Source organism: Cryptomeria japonica, chromosome 7 (assembly GCF_030272615.1).
Source record: "Cryptomeria japonica chromosome 7, Sugi_1.0, whole genome shotgun sequence".
Lineage (NCBI taxonomy): Eukaryota > Viridiplantae > Streptophyta > Pinopsida > Cupressales > Cupressaceae > Cryptomeria > Cryptomeria japonica.
The window spans coordinates 494,369,223-494,391,883 of record NC_081411.1 but is presented as its reverse complement, the minus strand read 5'-3'; positions in this window follow the sequence as shown (position 1 = coordinate 494,391,883).

Below are 22,661 nucleotides of genomic sequence, written 5' to 3'. Positions count from 1 at the left end.
TCAAGTTGGGCATACCATGAGTAAGTGCCCAGGGAAAGCCTCAAGCTCCACAAGTTCATACATGGGGGAAAGAAGGACTCAATTGTTGCAAGAGGAGGACACTCAGAGTGTAACTTCTTCAATTAGCAAAGTAGGCCCAGTGATAGAGGGAGAAAATTTGATGATGAGGAGAACAATGTTAAAGATACCCCAAGCTCAAGAGCCACCACAAAGGAAAAGCTTGTTTAGGAACACTTGTAGGTCACATGGAAAGATTTGTAAAGTGATTGTAGATTTAGGTTCCATTGAGAATATTGTCTCAGTTGAAATGGTGGACAAACTCAAACTAAAAAGATTACCTCACCTCACCCCCTACAAGGTGTCATGGCTCAACCGGGGGCAACATGTATTGGTTGATGAAAAAGCATGGGTGGATTTTGAAATTGGTGAGTACAAGGATAGATTATTATGTGATGTGTTTCCTATGGATGCTTGTCATTTGATGTTGGGTTGTCCATGGCAGTATGATGTGAAAGCTACTCATGATGGGGAGAAGAACATCTATCTTATCACGAAGAATGAGAAAAAGTATCAAATGGATCCACTACCTAAACCAAAGGAAGAAAAATAAATAGGCTCAAGTGTGATGCTGGTGAGTGGAAAAGAGTTTCTCAAAGTATTGAAACAAGATGGACATCAAGGCCATGCTATAGTGTTGAAACTTAGTGAAGAAGCTAAGGCTGATCCAATGAGTGAAGTGTCTCAAGAGGTGCAAGAAATACTCAAACATTATGCAAAAGTGATATGGGGTGACTTAATACCAGGGGCCAATGTACCAAACAAGGCTGCCTACAAAATGACACCTAGTCAAAATGAAGAGATCGAAAAACAAGTGCAAGAACTCTTAGAAAAAGGGTTTATTAAGAATATTTTGAGTCCATGTGTTGTTCCTACTGTGTTGTTGCCTAAGAAGGGAGGCAAATGGAGAATGTGCATGGACTCCAGAGAAATCAACCAGATTACCATAAGGTATCGGTTTCCTATGCCAAGGATTGAGGACCTATTAGACAATCTAGGAGGTGCAAGCTACTTCACCAAGGTGGACTTAAAGTCTAGTTACCATTAGATCAGAATTAGACCTGGGGATGAATGGAAGACAACCTTTAGAACCAATATAGGCCTATATGAGTGGTTGGTAATGTCATTTTGCCTCACCAATGCACCTAGTACCTTTCAAAGGCCCATGAATGAAGTCTTAGTTGAGTTTATTGGTAGATTTGTAATTGTATATCTTGATGACATTTTGCTCTACAATAGGTTCAAGGAGGAACACCTCAAGTGTTTGGAGATGGTTTTGAAGAAGTTGAAGGAGGCTCAACTCAAGATTAACCTTGGAAAATGTGAGTTTTTGAAAACAGAACTGGTATACCTTGGTTTTGTTATTTCTCATGGATGTTTAAAAATGGATCCAAGTAAGGTAGAAGCAATACTTAATTGGCCTATCCCTAGGGGCATAAGTGAAGTTAGAAGATTTCATGGAATGGCATCTTTTTATAGGGAGTTTGTGAGAAAATTTAGCCATGTTTGTGCTCCTATTCTCAATACTATTAAAGGAGGGATTAAATGTCACTTTAAGTGGACAGAGGAAGCCAATAAGGGGTTTGAGATGTTGAAAACCAAGATAGAAGAGTTTCCAACCCTTAGATTGCCTGATTTCAATCACTTGTTTATAGTAGAATGTGATGCAAGCCAAAGGGAAATAGGGGCCATTTTAAGCCAAGAGGGACATCCTATAGCTTTCTTCTTAGAAAAGTTAAATGAAGGTAAGCAAAGGTACTCCACATATGACTTGGAGTTGTATGCAATGGTCCAAGCATTGAAAAAATGGCATCACTACTTGTTGCCCAAATAATTTGTAGTCTTCACTGACAACCATGCTCTTATTTTTCTCAATGGGCAAGAGAAGTTGAACCAAAGACACCTGAAGTGGGTTGAGTACCTACAATCTTATACATTCACCATTAAACACAAGAAAGGGACAGCCAACAAAGTTGTTGATGCACTAAGTAGGAGAATCATGACCATGCAAGAGATTCAATTGCAAAGTGTGGGTTTGAGTGAGTTAAAAGACCTCTACAAGGATGATAAGGATTTTGCAGAGATATATAATGTTTGTACTGATTTTTCTAATACCTCACATGTCTCTTATTTAGAATACATGATACAAGAGGGTTTGTTGTTCAAAGGTCATCTTCTTTGCATACCTCAATGTTCTATGAGACAAAATATTATTCAAGAGAAGCATCAAGGAGGTCTAGAGGTCATTTTGGCATTGATAAGACTTTGGAGCAGGTTGGTAGGTTTTATTATTGGCCCAAGTTGCAATCAGAAGTGAGAAGGTTTGTAGAGAAATGTACCATCTGCCAAAGAGAAAAAGGAACCTCAAGTAATGCAGGTCTATATCAGCCCTTGGTCATACCTCAGAGGCCTTGGGAATGTTTGAGCATGGATTTTGTGTTAGGCTTGCCTAGGACACCAAGAGGATTTGATAGTGTGTATGTAGTAGTAGATAGGTTCAACAAAATGGCACATTTCATACCTTGCAAGAGCACCAATGATGCCACCTATATTGCAGGCCTCTTCTTCAAGGAGATAGTTAGAATTCATGGTCTTCCAATCAACATTGTGAGCGATAGAGATGTAAATTTTTTGAGCCACTTTTGGTGGACACTTTGGAGGAAGTTGGGTACCAAATTGTCTTTCTCATTCACCTATCATCCTCAATCAGATGGTCAAATAGAGATAGTTAGCTGATCATTGGGTAACTTGCTAAGATGTCTTACCAAACAACATGGGTAGACTTGGGATCTAGTACTTGGACAAGTAGAATATGCATATAATGACTCAGTGAACCATAGCACCGGTAAAATTCCTTTTGAGATAGTGTATGGATACCATCCTAGGGGCATATTAGAGCTCAAAGGTCTCATTTCAATGGCACCCAAGAGTGCATAAGGGGAGAACTTTGCATAAGGCATTAAAGAGGTGCATGATAAGGTAAGGCAGTCCTTACAACAAAAATCCAAGCAGTACAAGGTTCAAGTTGATAAAACAATGAGGAAGATACAATTTAAAGTAGGAGACTTAGTTTTGGCATACCTTAGGAAGGAGAGACTTCCAAAAGGGCAACCTATCAATCCCATGATGAAGAAAATTGGACCTCTCAAGGTGGTGCATAAGTATGGGCAGAATGCCTATGAGGTTGAACTTCCACCTACCTTAGGAATATCTCCTATCTTTAATTAATGTGATCTCTATCCATACAAGGGAGAGTCACCAATAAATAAAAAAGATAGCCATCACTAGTTCATCAAGATTGGGTAAAGGATTTGCCACCTAGTCAACCGGTTGAGTTAGAGAGTATCTTGGATACCAAGATAGTAAAAAAGACAAGGAAGATAGTTTACAAGAAATATATTGTTAAGTGGAAAGGATTACCAGATTCATATGCCATGTGGATGTCAGAGGCAGATATACTTCAGCATGGAGTGGAGATTTCAGACCTTATAACTCAAGGGACTTGAGTTCTTTGACCCAGGTGAGTATGGTGCAGGGCACCTAGCACTCCAAGAATGTAACCTTTGATTTTATTTTAGTTTTGTGAGTTAATGTGTGATGTAATAATGGACCAACCATTGAGGACTCAGTAGAGCCATGGTTGAGTTGTCCAAATTTTGGTTTGAGTCAATTGTGCTCAGGATGTTGTTAACCTAAGAAGTGAGTTGCTTAGGTAGTCACTGGAAAAATACTCTAGATGAATGTATTCATGTATTAGGAGTTAATTGAGTTGTGTTTAGGTCTTGTAATGTGTTTGAGGACCTTCAAGAGTCCTAGAAAGCAATAGAATGCAAAATTGCATCCTGGAGCAAAAGTTGTCAAAAGTTGTTGAGCAACATTTTGCAAGTTCTTGCAAAAGTTGCATTTTTGGTTATGGGCATTAGGTAGTTCATTGAACCGACTAAAATAGTGGATATAAGCCAATTTTCACTTCATTGTATGGGTTAGGATTGGAAATGCAAGAACAAGTTTTTAGTTTGTGAAACAATCTTGTTTCCATCGGTTTTTAATAGTTTTATCTTGTTTTTCATTGCTTGTATGGTCCAGTACGGACTAGATGGTGTAAACACATTGCCATATTTGTATGTTCATTGTATTTTCTTTCAATAAGGTTGATTTGTAGGTTTTATTCTTCCAGGTTGTGAAGATTTATGTCATTCTTTTCAACTAGGAGCAAAACCCTTGCAAGTAGGGTTTAAGAGCAAGAAATGGCTCTAGCCTAGGCATTCTTTGATGGCACTTGTTGAAATCATTAAGACTGCTAGGTTAGGGTCTATACATAGTTTTGGAATAGGGTGTGTGATGTTGCAGGTCTAGGAGGAGGAGAAACAATGAAGACCTAGGCTCACCACTAGGAGTAGGTGAGTTAGGACAGTAAGCAAAGTGCGATTTGTGAGCACTTGGAAATTGATGCAGGCCCAAGTGGCATATGTATGGAAATCCCTTAGAGTGTCCTTGAAGGTTCCCAAGGTGTTTAGAGCAAGAGTTTTGACTGGTGAAAGGTTCAGTATCTAACCGGTTTATAGAATTTCTTATCTTTAAACATGCAGAACATATTATAACAGTATACCAGTATGCAAGAAATAATGTAATAAATAGAATTAAGAACATCCACATGAAAATCACACCATAACACAAGGATTTAACGAGGAAACCCAGTGTGGGAAAAAACTCGGTGGGATTTGTGACCCACAATATTCACTCACCGGCCAATAAGAGAATATTACTTACAATAGGGGCCTGCACATGCAGGAAGGCCAACTGCCTAGAGCTCATTGCTCAATGGGAAGTCTCACTGACTTACAATAGGGATTATACAAATCCAATATCTTGAACTACTTTACAATAGCATCTATAATGCCTAATCCAGTACCGGTTGTTGCTCTGCTTCTTACATAAACCCTTAGCCTATATTTTGCATAATAGGTCTGCCTAATATTTTCCTTATCACTTACTTCACTTCTATTTAATGTCTATAATGATCTCTTTTATATATAAGAGCCATTTTACAATTTGCCAAGTCGGCTTACAAGTTTTTACAATAATAAACAAAATAAAATCTTGTCAGCCTCTGTGTCGGTATACTTCTTTTCTTTGTGCCGGTGCCGGTGTCGTGAGTGTCGGTGTAGAGTGTGATCTGCTGATGCCGGTATAATGCCTTTGCCGATGCCATAGGATTGCAAGGTTGCTATCAATGACAAAACCTTCAATCACATATAATGTCTCATTGGAGTGTGCATATGCCAACAATCTCGCCCTTTGGCATTGATGGCAACACTCATGAGAAATTTCAAAAATGTATCCAAAAATGTGAAGTCCAAAAATGTTACCAAAAATGTGTGTGCTCCCCCTGAGCATATGATTCCTGTGATATTGAATTTTCTCATCCCACTACTCCCCCTTTGGCATCAATTGTTAGAGTAAAGTATTTAATTAACTTTACTCTCCTCTTAAGATTTCTCTTTATGCATACATTAGTCATTTAATAATTAATATTTAATTATTAAATGCACACACCTTAGGGTTAGGTTTTCTTTTTGGTGTTGATCTCCTTTATAAGGATTGATCTCTTGTATTATTCATTCTCTTGATTCATTTTTCTCTGATAATAAATCTTTTCTCTTTGTCAGAGCCAAAACCCTTGTATTCATTCTCTCTCTTTCTCTGTGACAAGTTTCTTGCATGCAGGTTTCTTTGGGTTCTGTGGATTTGTATTTCTCAAATCCTACATGGTATCAGAGCTAGATCTGTTGCAGCTTGTTCAAACTTTTGAAAGATTTTGATATCAAGGTTTTGGTTGCATCAGATCTGTGTTTGTCTTCTATTTTTTATTTTGGAATAGGGGGGTATTTTTTTTTCGGTGCACTTTGAGCCCAAACGGACCTCACCGTTGAGCTCGTAGCGCCCAAAAACCCCTATTTCCATATAAAATTCATTCGATTTCGACAAAGTTGCTCCAGAAGGCAAAAAAATTTTTGCCCCAAGGCCGTACGATCCTAGGGCATGAAGCACGAGGCGAAAATTCAAAAAAAATCAAAAAAATTATAAAAAATGCCATTTTTTGTTTTATAGCGGGCGCAGCTAGTTTTACGGCCCATGCCACTAGTGCGCCGCCCGGTGGTCACTGCTCGGCCGTCGCCGCCGGCGGTAACCACCGGCTGCGGCTCGGTGCCCGCACGCCACCCGCGCCCAGCCCGCGCGCCGCCACTCCGCCGCCACCACCCCTACACCACCACCGCGCCACCAGCCACCAGCGCTAGCCCCTGGTCGCCCAGCAGACCAGGGGCTTATTTTTTTTAGCCCTTGAGGGCTGAAAGGGCCTATCTGGGCTTTTTGGAGTTGTTTTACAAAATCGGGCATAACTTGGGCGTCCGATCTCCGTTTTTCAAAAACGAATAGGCGTTGGAAAGCTGACTTCGAGCCCATTCTAATGATGTACTAATTTTTTCAAATTTCTCTAGTTTGATTGCATTTTCTTGCAGTCAAAGTCCGATGAGCCTTTTTGCACTCCGAGGGGCATAACTTGCTCATTTTTGCTCTGTTTTTTGAGAGCGAATAGGCATCAGAAAGGTAGTTCTGTGCTCTTTCCAGATCTATAGTCTATTTCATCAGTAAATTCTTTAGGTGCTCCAAATTTTGTCTCAACCCGTTACTGCTTTCTATCATTTTCTGGCTTTCAGTTTGTACTGGGGATTAGTTTTTTGCATTGTGGGGGGTGTTTTTCTCTTGCTTTCTGTTATTTACATCAGAAAACCAGAATATACAAACACCAATACAAAACAATCAAACCCCTTCTACATCTTCTGTTTAGTTCTGAAAGACCACTTAATAATAATTAAAACATTCAGAGCAGTCGAGGCACAGTTCACAGGATGGCAGACAAACCTATTGACTCTCTCACACCGCATAATTACCACACTTGGAAGGGTTGCATGATGACTCTTCTCCAGTCTCGAGGGTTATGGTCCTGTTTGGATGAGGTTCAGCCTTAGTTGACATGTCCTTTTGAGGTTATGCAGTATAGGAACAATATGGATTAGGCTATGGGATTGATGGCTTTACACATTTCCGATAGTCTCCAGTTTCATCTTGAGGGTTGTCTCACTCCTCGAGCCATTTGGACCAAGTTTGAAGGACTTTTTGGTACTATCAATGAGTTCAGAGCTTTGCAGCTTGAGGCAGAGTTAACTTCCTTGGTACCTAATTCGTTTCCCTCTATTGAGGACTTTCTGATGAAGTTCAAACAACAAAGATCTATCTTGCAGGGTTGTGGTAAGACTAAGACTGATACAGAGTGCATTTTCCTGATCCTCTCCAAGCTTCGGGGTCCATTTTAGATCTTCTCTTCGACCTTCTATTCCACCATGGATGCCTTGGGTGCTCGACATGTCATGCCTTCTTTTGAGGTCTTTTGTGATCGTCTGACTCGTGAGCAAGCTAAGCTTAAGCAGTTGGATTCACTTTCAGGTTCACAGAAACAAGCATTGGTAGCCCAGTCCTCAAAAGGAAAACAGAAGCAAAAACCGAAGCCTAAGAAAGATTCAGAGGCTAGTGAGAATCCCTCCAAGCCACCACCTAAGTTTGATTCAAAACCACAGTCCAATTCTAAATAGGGCAAATCTTCAAAGTCTAGTGAGTCTTCCTCCAAGACTAAGAAGAAATCAGGTGATCCTTATAGTTTTTGTGGCAAGGAAGGACATCCCATTTCCAGGTGTTGGAAACATTTAGAGGCTTTGGAGGAAGCCATGTAGCAGCATAATATCAGTGCACCACAGCCTCCTTCACAGCCCACAGGGAAAGGTCATGCTCTTTCTGCACGAGCATTGTCCTCCGCATCCACTTGGATTCTAGATTCTGGTGCTTCTCACCATATGACACACATAGAGGATTTTGTCCCTGCTCTTGCCCCTACCGGCACTAGACATATTGCAATTGTTGACTCAGCACAACTTTCCGTTTAGGGTTCTGGTACTATTTCATTGGATGGTGGTTGTCTTCAGGATGTGCTTTTGGTTCCTGACATTTCAACAAACCTTCTATCCGTTTATCAGATTTGCCACTCTGGCTCTAGTAAGATAGTTGAGTTCTCACCTCATGATGTGGTTATTCAAGATCTTCATGATCCTGACTTGGTTGTGGCTACTGGGAGTGTGGATTCTGCATCTCACTTATATAGTTTTGATGGCTTTGAGAGTTCAGACACTATTGGTTCCTCTCTTATAGCACATGCAGATTCAGTGAGCAGGCTTTGGCATGAGCGTTTTGGCCATGTCAATTACAGATATCTACAGCAGATGAGTACATAGGCACTTGTGATTGGGTTTCCACAGATTTCTTGTACGGATGGTGTATGTCATGGTTGTGTCCTTGGCAAACATCATCGAGATCCTTTTCCTAAGGGTCGAGCCTCTTGTGCTAGGGCAGCACTAGAGTTGGTACACAGTGATCTTATGTCCTTTCCGACTCCTTCCTATTCAGGGGCCCGTTATGTACTCACTTTTATTGATGACTTCTCCAGACGTACATGGGTGTACTTTCTTAAGTACAAGTCTAATGTCTTTGACTCATTCAGGATTTTTAAGACATTTGTGGAGAAGCAATCTGGACTTTCTATCAAGAGGATACGCACAGATAATGGGGGGGAGTATGTAAATCAGGCTTTTAGAGATTTTTGCACTGAGCATGGTTTACAGCATCAGTTTACAGTTCCTTACACCCCTCAGCAGAATGGTGTTGCTGAGAGAAAGAACAGAACCTTACAGGAGATGGCAAATTGTATGATACAGTCTCAAGCTATGAGTTCTTCATTTTGGGCTGAGGTAGTCCATTGTGCCAATTATATTTAGAATTGGATGCCTCATAAGGCATTGCAACATATGACTCCTGAGGAGGCTTGGACCCATGTCAAGCCTGATGTTTCTACATTCTGAGTTTTTGGTAGTGAGGCTTGGGCATTTATTCCTGATGCTCAGCGGAACGCCATGGAGAGGAAGAGCCGACCACTCATATTTGTTGGCTACTATGAGGATGTTAAGGCATACAGGTTGTTTGATCCTGATTCCAGAGAGGTCTTGTTTCGATGGGATGTCCAGTTTGATGAGTGCTATCCTCAGATGGATTCTCCATCACTAGCTTCTCCCTCATTGCCTACTCCTTCCTCTTCATCTCTTGAGGATTACTTATCTCTTGAGGATGATGTAGATGATGATCCACCATCTCCACCACCACCAGTTGCTCTGTCTTTGCCGAAGTGGGCCCATGATACTGTTGATGCGGCTGGTTCTTTGGCAGGTGATCCTTCAGATACTCATCGCACTCGTGCTCAGACATCTGGTTCTAGTCTTTTGAGTCATGCCATTTAAGATGATCCTCAAAGTTTTCAAAGGTGACAGGACACCTTGAGTGGGATAGGGCCATGGATGAGGAGTATTCTTCTTTGATGAAGAATCATACTTGGGATCTTTGTCCTCTTGCTAAGGGAAGAAAGTTGGTTCGGTACAAGTGGGTGTATCGTACCAAGTATGTTGTAGATGGTTCTATTGATAAGTATAAGGCCCATCTTGTTGCGAAGGGGTTTTCTCAGGTAGAGGTTATTGACTACTCTGAGACCTTTGCTCCTGTCGCCAAGATGAATTCTATACGCCTGGTACTTTCACTTGCAGCTTCACAGGGATGGATAGTGTTTCAGATGGATGTGAAGAGTGCCTTCTTGCATGGAGACCTACATGAGGAGATCTATATGGAGCAGCCTTAGGGATTTGTGCAGGACACTTCTTTGGTTTACAGACTTCGTCGTTCATTGTATGGTCTCAAACAAGCCCCCAGGGCTTGGTATGAGAAGATGGACTCTTTCCTGCTTTCCTCTCACTTCAAACGCTGTCATTCCGATCACACAGTGTATATTCAGTGTCAGGAGGGTGATCTTTTGATTCTTGTGCTATATGTAGATGATCTTATCATTACAGGTAGCTCATCCTCCATGATTCAGAGTGTTCAGAGAGCTTTGATGGAGCAGTTTGAGATGACAGATCTTGGTCTCTTGCACTTCTTTCTGGGTCTACAGGTTATTCAGTCTTCGGATGGGATTTCCATGTTCCAGGAGAAGTATGCTCTTGATATGCTTCACCTATTTGGCATGCTTGATTGCAAGTCTGCCCCCACTCCATTTCAGTCAAGTGTTGTTTTGTCTTCCACTTGCTCTACTCCTTCAGTAGACCCCACTTTATACAGGCAGTTGGTTGGCAGTTTGTTGTACCTGACACATTCTCGTCCTGATCTTTCCTTTGTGGTTAGCCTTATCTCTCGGTTCTCCCATGATCCTCATGAGAGCCATTGGCAAGCAGCCAAACGTATTTTGAGGTACATTCGGGGCACCACACATTATGGCATTCACTACACTTCCGGATCCCCTCACATCATTGGCTTCACTGACTCCGATTGGGCTGGTGATGTCAATGATCGGAAGTCTACTTCTGGCTTAATTTTTTGCCTTGGTTCAGATCCTATTACATGGTCTTGCAAGAAGTAGTCTCCTATTGCATTATCATCTACAGAGGCTGAGTACCGTGCAGCAGTGTTAGCCAGTCAGGAGGTTTTATGGCTTCGACAGTCGATGACAGAGTTTGGGTTTCCTCCAGATTGTCCCACTACTCTTTGGTGTGACAATCAGAGTGCCATTCATATTTCATGCAACCCAGTGGAGCATCAGCGAACAAAGCACATTGAAATCCACATGCACTTCATCAGACAGTTGATTCAGGATGGTTCTCTCATCTTGGAGTACATTCCTACAGAGGAGTAGGTTGCTGACATCTTCACTAAACCTTTGGCATCTCTGCGCTATCTTCAGTTGCGCTCAATGCTTGGGGTGAAGGAAGTTGTCCTTGGGGGGTCTCAATGAGGCCTTCCTTCCTTCATGTTTTCTTTTCAGCATGTTTCTGTATCTCTTTTTGGAGAGCAGTTTTTTCCCACTGGGTTTTCTCCTTTACTCCGCTTTATAGAGATTCTCTTGTATTAGGGTACCTGATCAGGCCTTGTTGTCAGGACCCTCTTTTGCATTGTTTGTAGCTGCATTGTAGCTCATCTTAAGGGGGGGTGTTAGAGTAAAGTATTTAATTAACTTTACTCTCCTCTTAAGATTTCTCTTTATGCATACATTAGTCATTTAATAATTAATATTTAATTATTAAATGCACACACCTTAGGGTTAGGTTTTCCTTTTGGTGTTGATCTCCTTTATAAGGATTGATCTCTTGTATTATTCATTCTCTTGATTCATTTTTCTCTGATAATAAATCTTTTCTCTTTGTCAGAGCCAAAACCCTTGTATTCGTTCTCTCTCTTTCTCTGTGACAGGTTTCTTGCATGCATGTTTCTTTGGGTTATGTGGATTTGTATTTCTCAAATCCTACATCAATGACAAACATTGTCAAGATGTCAGTAGAGTTTGTAGTTTCAACCTTGTAACTGGGTGGTTACAATTTGAAAAAGATCTCCCAAAATCAAGTTTATACTATCCATAAACTTCTTGCTATCCTTTATTGTTATCTCTGTTCTCTTCACTGTACTGGTGAGATGCTGCAAATGCTTTGCCGGTGTTGTCTTTCCCTATATTAGTGCCTCAGATACTTCCTTCCGTAGTGATGCTAGATATTCCAATCTTGGACTTAGTTTTGATCTTAAATGTTTTGCCTTATTCACTATTATTTCTCTCTCTCTTTCCAATTTAAGTAATTCTTCTTCAAAATTTGTTATCTTTTCCTCAAAAACTAATAGTGTATCAGGTGAGTTAGCAAAATTATCTACAAGTTTATTGATCTCTTCTTGTACCTTGCTCATCTTTTTGTCTATATCTACAGTCAAAAAGTTTGTCTTACAGGTGTCTTTGTACAGAGTTTTGTACTCTTTCAATAAATTACATAATTCCGATAAAAGTGTGTCAAAATCTCTATTACACTTCTTTATTTGCTGCTCAAAGAATTTCTGTTTTTAAATTTCTACTTTATCCTTCAATGACTCTTCCTTTATTTTCTCAATGTTTTATGTGACATATTTACATAGTGTATCAAGTTGTCCTAAAGAATCTTTATTGTCTATATTACAGTTAGGAGCAATTACCTTCAAAATTGGTATGGTATCATCAATTGCCTTGTAAGCTTGTGAGCTGCAGTCAGTTATCTTCTTGATTGAGTATAATAGTACCTCAATCACATTTGTTGATTTGTAACATGATGATGAGCCAACATTCTGAGTACTGGTGGAAATAACCAAGCTTGTATTGACCTCTGGTAGGTCTGTTTGTGTCTACATTTCTTTAAGCAATGGTTTTTCTATTTCACTAGTTGCCGGTGGCACTGTTTCCTTATGTACCTGTTGTTGTTGTTGTTGTTGTTGTTTCAGAGCCTTTTTCTCTGTTTGTTTCTCTGTCTCAGTCTGAATCTCTACCTTTTTCTCTTTATCTTCTGTCGGTTTCTTCTGTGTGTTATCAGTTTCCTCAACTACCGAAGGCTCACTAGCCATATCAGTCTTATCAGTTGTATCTTTGTCTACCACAATGTTGGTCTTTTGAGTATCAACATCCACAGTATATAAGACTTCAGAATTAGGATTGCCATCCTCTACATCCATAATCTCAACTACCAGTTGATCTTCTGTTGTTTTTATTGGTGGAGTAATCAAAGGAGGTGGGGGTAAGCTGTCTCTAACTTTGATACTAGGTGGTCCACCAACTTTACCTTTACCTTTGTCTCTATCTTTTTGATAAACTTTTATGGGTTTGGGGTTCCTGTATTCTTCCTATTTTTCTTTTTCAACAAGGAATATATCCCATCCATTTTCTGTTTCCTCAGTCACCTCATTGACTCTTCCTACCATTAATGCAATGTGCCGGTGTGTAGTAGAGAATACTGACTGGTTGGCTTCAGCAATTAAATCATCAATCTCTTTAGGTGAGTTCACTGGATAAACAGCTAGTAACTTTTCTATTTTGATTTTCTTATCAAGTTCTATTACTTCTTGTCTCCTTTCCTCTAGTCTTTTGAACAGTTCATCTGGTACATCATCTATTACTTCAATCAAAAATTTCTTATACATGTCCATATGCAATATAACACTATTTTCTACTTGTTCTTTTTCATCTGCAGTCAGAGTGTCATACAATTTCTCTATATTCTTTAGTTTACCTTCCTCTGTAATTTCATTCAGCAATATATCAAGAGGGGCCAAGTCTGTGTTTGTTCTCTTCTTCTTTTTGGGTGTAAGTTTCTTCTTCTTGGGTGTAGCCTTTCTTACCGGAGATCTCACTGCTTGTTGTTTTTGTCTTGTCCTCCTGGGCGAGGGTGTGGTTGCCAGTGAGGGATCTTTTTTCCTTACAACTCTTTTGAAAGTTGCAGGCATGTCACTCTCTGAAGAAGTACCTACCGGTGATAGGTGAGTTTCAGGTTGTGGAGCTGCTAACTCATCCTCTATTATACCGGTTTTCTTTAACACATCTTCTTTGATGGATTTTGCTTGTCTGGAACCTTTCCTTACAAATGCCTCAACCTTTTTCACTCTTTGCTTTGATTGTATTTGCTTTTCTATAGTCTCAGCACTACCAAATACTTCTTCCTTAGGTTCATTGGGGACTTCTAGAAGTGCTTTAGCATATGTTTCAATTATATGATCATCTGTTTCATAGCCCATCTCGGTTACCCAAACTGTCTTAGGGATGACTGCTTCCATCCAGATTTCATCCTTCTTGATTACAAAGCATATGTCATCTTTGTATTTGTCGACAATATTTTGTGATAACCTGATTCTTTTCTTCATTTTGGCCTTTAATGCTTGAAAGAAGTCATGAATATTGTTTTCCTTGTTTTCTCCCATGTTATTGAATAGTTCTGTTAACTGTTTTCCTACCGGTATATAATATCCAAGTTCTTTGTAGCCTATACTGGGAACCTATTTGGTTATGTGTAGCATTAGACATACTAATAGATTTCCAAACCTGAAAGTTCCTTTCTTGTCCTTCTTAATCTTTCCAAGGTTGTCAATTAATTCATCTTTTAACCACTCACATATATCAATCTTTGCATTGTCTATGACCATATCATAAGCACTCTTAATGAATAAACTTGAAACAGAATTGAGTCTATTTGCATGAGTATCTTTATACCCTAATTTAATGCTGATAAATCTTACATTAATGTTTGTTACATCATTAACTCTTAGGGACCTCTTGTCGAATGTTGCACCAGTTAGGTTTGTAACTAGGTCATTGGATACCTTCTTAGTTTTATCTGGCCTTTTACAGGTGATCGGTAACCCTGTGACAACTTTCACAACTTCCTTAGTGATTTTGTGGATTGCATCTAAATAGAAAAATTCACCATGTACCCTGCTTAAGACTATCCTAATCACATCCTTGGGGAATTCAAGAATGCTAAGGATCTCTGTAAATCCTAGGGTTTCAATGATCTTGTGTTCATCTTTTACATTGTCAGTTTTATCACATATCACAGTTTTAAACATAGTCTTAATTTCTTCATCTCCTAGTTCCTCAATGTTGCAGTGGATGTACATTATGGGGTCTTCAACATAAACAACTCCCTTGGGAATTTGAGAAAAGCCACCTAAGGTATCATCTTTCTTAGCTACCTCGGGAACTAACTGAAATATGGGCCAAGGTCTTTTTATCACTTCAACAATAGTAGGGTTTGCTATATATTCAATTGCAGAGGTGGATGCCATGACTAAATACCTTTTACTGCCTTTAGGATGGATGATTGCTTGGAGTGTTCTTGCTTCTTGCTCGAAATGCCTTTGCTCAGAATCTTCGTGCTCTTTGTAGGTTTGAAATCTCGGTGAAATGAAATGGAGCCAAAACCTCAAATATATAGTGTCTTTTCACCATCTACCACATTAAATGCATGTCGGTTAAGTGTTCACTTAACATTGTTTGCCGGTAAGAAGTAATTCCCAACTTCTTATCTCTAACCAAGGGAATAATAGCATATGTGTCATTAGATTGCCAAACCCTCAAGGAAACTTTCTTCAATTAGATGAAGAACTTCCTATCAGTGGAGCACTGCTCTATCCTGCTGGTGAAGCATCACTCTATCCTATTGGTGGAGTATTGACTGGTTCTATCGGTGGAGGGGTATTCCCAATATTTAGATCAGCTTTTCTAATCCATTGTTTTGAGAATTCTTGCTTAACCTCTTCAACCTTTTCTTTACCTTTCAAGCTAGAACTTTTATTGTCTACCGGTGTTCCTTTACTTCTATAGAATTTAGCAATATGCCCAATCTTATTACATGCATAACAAGTTACATTATTCTTCTAAATAGCTTTCCCATAACCTATGTCGGTTTGTGTTCTGCACTGATTAGATAAATGTCCAAATCTTCCACAAACATAACATCTCACATTCATTATGCAGTTTTCAGAGTTATGACCAACTTTGTTGCATTTAGAACATTAACTGGTGGGTGTGTTGATATTCTGGTAATTTCTAGATCTACATTCATTTTCTCTATGACCATACTTATTACAGTTAAAGCATTTTCCATTGAATTTATAAGCATTAGGCTGTCTTACCGGTTTGTTGTGATCCTAAGTATTTGTAGTACCGGAGCTTTCACCAACTTCAAAGCCAATTCCAGAAGTGTCACCTTTAGGTTTTTGATTCTTCAGCAAGGTGCCAAGTTCCTCTGAGTTTCTCTTGAATTTTTCTTTGTTTTGATTTGCAGTTTCTAGTTCTCTTTCTAAGACTTCTTTTAGTCTCATCAATTCATTTGAGTCATTCTATGTATGCATCAGATCTATCTTCAACATGTCATTTTCATAGCTAAGTCTTGTCTTTTCATTTGCTACATCACTTAGTCTTCTGGTCAATTCTTCTTCATTCTTCTTCCTATCCTCAATCTCTTTACAAAATCTCATAGTCATATCCTACATCTCATTCTTTGTTGTCATGTTCTCTTGTTTCAGCTTGCTTATCATATCATTAAGTGATTCCTTTTCATCATTCTCATTTTGCAATTTTTCACAAAGTTCTCTTCTCTTATTTCTTGCAACAGTAAGATTTTCTTGAAGTGCTTGAATGATATCCTGAGCTGCCCTTAAATCATCTTCTAGTTTGATATTTTTCAATTTCTCTGTATCATAGTCTGAAAGAGCTCCTTCCAATTGCTTCATCAGATTTTCCATCTTTACCGGTGTCAAGATCTTCCTCAAGCTGTTAGGCTTCTGAAAATAGATGACCACGCTCTAATACCAATTGTTAGGAATCCCACAGATACTGAGAGGGGGGGGTGAATCAGTATCTAACTAGTTTATAGAATTTCTTATCTTAAAACATGCAGAACATATTATAACAGTATACCGGTATGCAAGAAATAATGTAATAAATAGAATTAAGAACATCCGCATGAAAATCACACCATAACACAAGGATTTAACGAGGAAACCCAGTGTGGGAAAAACCTCGATGGGATTTGTGAACCACAATATTCACTCACTGGCCAATAAGAGAATATTACTTACAATAGGGGCCTATACATGTAGGAAGGCCAACTGCCTAGAGCTCACTACTCAATGGGAAGTCTCACTGACTTACAATAGGAATTATACAAATCCAATATCTTGTACTACTTTACAATAGCATCTATAATGCCTGATCCAATACCGGTTGCTACTCTACTCCTTACATAAACCCTTAGCCTATATTTCACATAAAAGGTCTACCTAATATTTTCCTTATCGCTTACTTCACTTCTATTAAATGTCTATAATGATCTCTTTTATATATAAGAGTCATTTTACAATTTGCCAAGTCAGCTTACAAGTTTTTACAATAATAAACAAAACAAAATCCTGTCGGCCTCTGTGCCGGTATACTTCTTTTCTTTGTGCCAGTGTCGGTGTAGAGTGTGATATGTTGATGTTGGTATAATACCTTTGATGGTGCCATAGGATTGCAAGGTTACCATCAATGACAAAACATTCAATCACATACAATGTCTCATTGGAGTGTGCATATGCCAACACATATACCTATCTCTCTACATACCTTTCTCTCCTTCCTTGCCAACTTCTAAAACTCTACATACATATCTCTTCCACCGTCTCTCTTTATCCCTCACACCCTCTCTCTCTACCTTTCCACCCCTCCCACACTCCCACACTCCCCCACTCTACCTATCCATCTCTCTCTACTTATTTCTATCTCACCTCTCCCTCTCTTTTTATCCATATATTTCCCAATCATTCTCTTTATCTCCCCTCTCGTGCACTCTACCCACCTCTTCCCCCCCCCCCCCCCTCTCTAAATTCATAAAGATAGACTGGTTGGGGAGTTACATGGATAGAGAGAAGGAGAGAAGACATATAAAGTAGTAGAGAGAGATGGATAGGTAGAGAGTGGGAGAGTTGGAAAGAGGGAGGGATCAAGATATAGAGATGGAGGGAGAGATAGGGGAAAGATGGAAAGAAGTGAAGAAAATAAGGTGGGGGAGAGAGAGAGAGGGTGGAAGAGAGATGTATGTATAGAAATATAGGTAGGTGGGGAGAGAGAGAGAGAGAGGTATATGTAGAGAAATGGAGGTAGGGAGGGAGTGAGGGGAGGTGCATAGAGAGAGAGATGAGATAAAGAGTAGAGAGTTACAGACATGAGAGAGAGGTAGAGAGATAGCTATATATTTTGGGATAGAGAGGTAGAGAGGGGATAGAAGAAGAGTAAAATGGAGAGATATATATCTATAGATTGAGGGAGATAAAAGAGAGGGATATAGAGAGAGTGAGAAAATGCTTATAGGAGCCTATGGATTATTGAAATTTGACGGTCTAAAAATTTATAAGATCTTTAAAAATATTGAATTTGCATTGTGTTGAACACAGAGTACCACTGAGAGGGGCGGTGAATTAGTGGTCGCTAAACTTTTTGACCTTTCAAAGGAACTTCAGAATACCGGTTATTAACTTAAGAACTAAAAAATCAAGCTAGTAAAGCGGAAAGGAAAAACAAAGAGATCAATCACACAAATGCAACTCACAACACCAGATGTATGAGGAAAACCCAATATGAGAAAAACCTCCGTGAGAAAAGCTACTAGAGACTACTGCTCCAATTCAGCCTCACAAGTAAAACATTGGACTACAAATATTTAGGGCACCAACCTGAGGAGAAGCAACCCCTTTTGTTTTAGGGCACCAAGCTCCAACTTAGTGATGTATATTGAAATACAATTTAGACACAGTTAAGGCTTCTTGTTGCAAATGAATTCTACAACTCTTGATCAAATATCTTACTGTCGGTTGACTATCTTTTCTCCTCCACTGAATCTCACACTACCAGTTGTGAGGTTTCTCTTTCTGATTCTTGGCCTCTATTATCTCTCTCTCTCTCTCACAGTCTCACCACATGTTGTGTCACACTTAGATGCTTCTTTTCTCTACCACACCTCACTGGTTTGCTTAACTGTTGAACTACAGTTATACTTGTACCCAATTATTATCTATTAAACCCTCTCACCAATTTGCTTGCTCACTTACTCTACAACTTTCTTAGAATAAATTCTAAGGCCAAAATTATTCTTTGTACTTAATCTCTCTTCTCTCCTTTTCTTCTCTGCAGCATCAACTTTATTTGTCTTGAGCTCATATATTTACCACAAAGGTTTCCTACCAAGAAGCAATTCAAAATTGAAGCAGTTAGGGTTTCCTTTTCCTGACACAATCTGCATGAGATCTGATCCAGTCTATCTTGGGTCAATCACCTATACTCTAGGGATGCTTTGTAAAAAATTTCCGTTATCCAATGCATACTTGCTAAAGATAGCAATCACGTACAAGATTTCCTACCTTGAAATTTGTCGACTCATAAAATGATAAGTTGTTTCCTTTTCAAGGTCTTCTTGCAATCAGATTTCCTTTGCATTGATCCAGGCACCAACTATTCCTTGATCTTCCTCTATCATTCTTTCTTTCTCAAGCCACATTAGTCAGTTATAATCCCATGGTTTGTGGTTGTCTCATTAATGTTGACTAGTTGTTACAACAACCATGTCAATGGAGGCTTCACCGACCTCTGCATGTTTGCCACCTCAGCTCCACATGGCATCACAATGGTCAATCACTTAGCTCACCGACACACAGTTGGTTCATCCTTGATGATTTAGAAAAATCATACCGGTACAACCCTTTATCGGTGAGACCTTCTTCTTTTTCTAACCAGTTAACCAACAATGCACACTACACCAGTAACACATCTTCACCTCCGGTGGTTTGTGATAACTTTAACATTTTTCCTCTTTATCAAAAACATGCAGCCAACCTTTAGACAAGTGTATTTCTCTACTAGTTACTCAACAAGTTAATATACACACAGTCTTCATCTCGATTTATGCCTTATCGATAAGCCTTCATTCTGTCTACTCACTCTCATGTGAATTTCTATCATGCTGGTCCCTCCTTCTTTCTTACTGGTGACCTTGCCAAACCGGTTGACATCAATGACAACTTAATGCCAAAATATCAACAATATCCCCCTTTGGCATTGATGTCAACTTATAGCAAGACACTTCATACTAGTACATTTCTCCCCCTTTGAAACAATGACAAAGGGTATTGTACACTTCCCCTTTGATCCATATCGAGCTCACTTTTTGACTGCTATCAAATCCCCCTGAGCCACATAAATACTTCCTAGGTAGATGACACAACTCCCAACTTGTGTCGGAGGTACTCAAAAGTGCTTACCGGTAATGGTTCAGTGAAAATGTTTGCTACTTGTTCTCCGGTAGGGACATAATCCATCCTCACCTCCTGTCCTTCAACCTTCTCTTTGAGAAAATGATACGTGATAGCAATGTGCTTTGTTCTAGAATGCATCACCAGATTCTTTGCTATGTTGATTGCACTTGAATTGTCACACCGGATGAGAATAGGATCAATGATGTCTACCTGTATGTCTTTGAGGGTCTGCTTCATCCAAAGCACCTGATAGCAGCATGTAGCAGTAGCAATGTATTCATCTTCAGTAGTAGATAGAGAGACTGAGTCCTACTTCTTTCTATGCCATGAGACCAATCGGTCACCTAGAAAGAATGCACCACCACTTGTGCTCTTCTGATCATCAATGCAATCTTCCCAATCAGAATCAGTGTATTATTCCAAGATAAAATCTCCTTTTTTAGGATATCATAATCCATAACTAAGTGTCCCTTGTAGGTACCTAAAGATTCTGCTTACAACATTCATATGTGACTGGTTAGGTGTAGCTTGGAATCTGGCCACCATGCATACTGCATGTACTATGTCCGATCTAGAAGCATGTAGATATAATAGACTGCCTATCATGGATCTATATAGAGTCTGATCCACCACTAATGATTCATCATTCTTGCTCAATTTATTATCGGTCACCATGGGGTACTTATCGGTTTACAATCTTCCAATTGGAATTTCTTCAACATCTCCTTAGCATACTTGATTTGTGAGATAAAGATTCCCTTATCTTGTTGTAATATCTGCAAACCAAGGAAGTATGTCAATTCACCAAGCATTGACATCTCAAATTCTGATTGCATCTGATTAGCAAATTCTTTGTAGAGGGTGTCCTTGTTTCCTCCACAGATAATGTCATCTACATACACAACCACAATGATCATGTGGTTCCCATCTTTCTTTATGTATAGATTGTTGTCACCACTCCCATTTTTTAATCCCTGCTCCTTTAGGTACTGATCTAATCTTGAATACCATGCTCTAGGGGCTTTCTTAAGGCCATACAGGGCCTTCTTCAACCAACACACAAATGTTTCATCATTATGTAGCAAAAACCCTTCTGGTTGCTCCACGTATACTTCTTCTTCCAAATTTCCATTTTGGAAGGAAAATTTTACATCCATTTGATATACTTTATAGCCCTTGTAGGCAGAGAAGGCTAGAAACATTCTAATTGCTTCTAATCTAGCTACCAGTGCAAGTGTTTCTTCAAAGTCAATCCCTTCTACCTAAGAGTATCCTTTGCACACTATTCTAGCTTTGTGCCTAACAATCTTACCTTCTTCATTCATCTTATTCTGGTAGACCCATTTTGTGCCAATGATGTTCTTGTCTTCCAGTCTAGGGACAATCTCATTGAATTTTTTGGGTTCAACTTCAGTCATGAGGCAGAGGTTGACTTGTTGATCATTCCAGGCAAGTCTTCTTCTAGTCTGCACACCATCACTCTTATTTCCCAGAATTTTTTCTTCCAGGTGATGTAGCTGTACATAACGGTTGGGAGCCTTCTTGGATGCTTCCTTTGGTTCAATTTATGACTGAGCTTCATCATCTTTATCACCAGAATTATCATATCGGTTAACCTGTGGTTGACATCCTTTGTGCATATCCTCGTCAACTTTTATATGCACACTCTAAATGACTCTTCTTAGTTGTAGCATTTGTAGGCCTTGTTGTTAGATGAGTAACCAAGAAAGATTCCTTCATCACTCCTGGAGTCAAAACTTTCTAGACCATCCATATCTTTCTTGATAAAGCACTTGCTTCCAAATACTTTGAAGTATTTGATTGATGGCTTCTAGTAACACCACAACTCATAAAGTGTCATTTTGTTGTTTGTTCTTAATTGAACCTGATTCAAAGTATATGCAATAGTATGAATAGCTTCCTTCCAATATGTGTCTGACAGACTAGCCTCATTTAACATGGTTTTGGCCATCTCCTTGAATGTCATGCTCTTCCTTTCTACCACACCATTTTGTTGTGGTGTCCTAGGAGCTGAGAATTTCCTTCTAATTCCATTTTTTTCACAATAATCTTCAAATTCATTTGATGTAAACATTCCATCCCGGTCTGATCTTAGGCAATTTAACTTGCACCCACTTTCTTTCTCCACCATCTTCCTAAAGATATTGAATCTTTCAAATGCTTGTGACTTATCTTGCAGGAAGGTGACCCATGTCAATCTTGAGTAGTCACCAATAAAGAGCATAAAGTATCTTTCACCTGTAAGTGCTCTTGTCCTAGTTGGACCACATAGATATTGTTGGTGTAAATAATTATTCATCATGGATATTATTACACTTACTTAAGTTTACTTAGGATAATGCATTTCATAGTAGTTTGGATATGAGACACTTGGGTGTTTGTGCCACATTGGGATAGTGTGTGTAGGAGAAATTCCACCTCTTATGGTGTTGATCTTGTTATTACACTATCATATCCACTTATTGTGGAGTGATAATTCCACCTTCGGTGGGTGATCCACCTCATGTGGAATATTATATTATTTCTCCTACCTACCCTTGTTTCTTATTGAGCCACATGTCATATTTGTGTGTTCATACATATCCCTAGCCTTGCCTATATAAGCAGGCTCATCTACATTGTATGTAATAATGATAATCCAGTTGATTGTTGATCATTTTCTATTGATGAGAATACAGTTTATTCTTGTCCCATATTATGCCTCTATCTTGTACATTTCATTGACCTCTTGATCTTGGCAAAATCCAATAGATATGTATGCACAATTTCAAGTGGTCTTGAGGTGTTGTGCTCTTTTGTTCTGAAGCTCA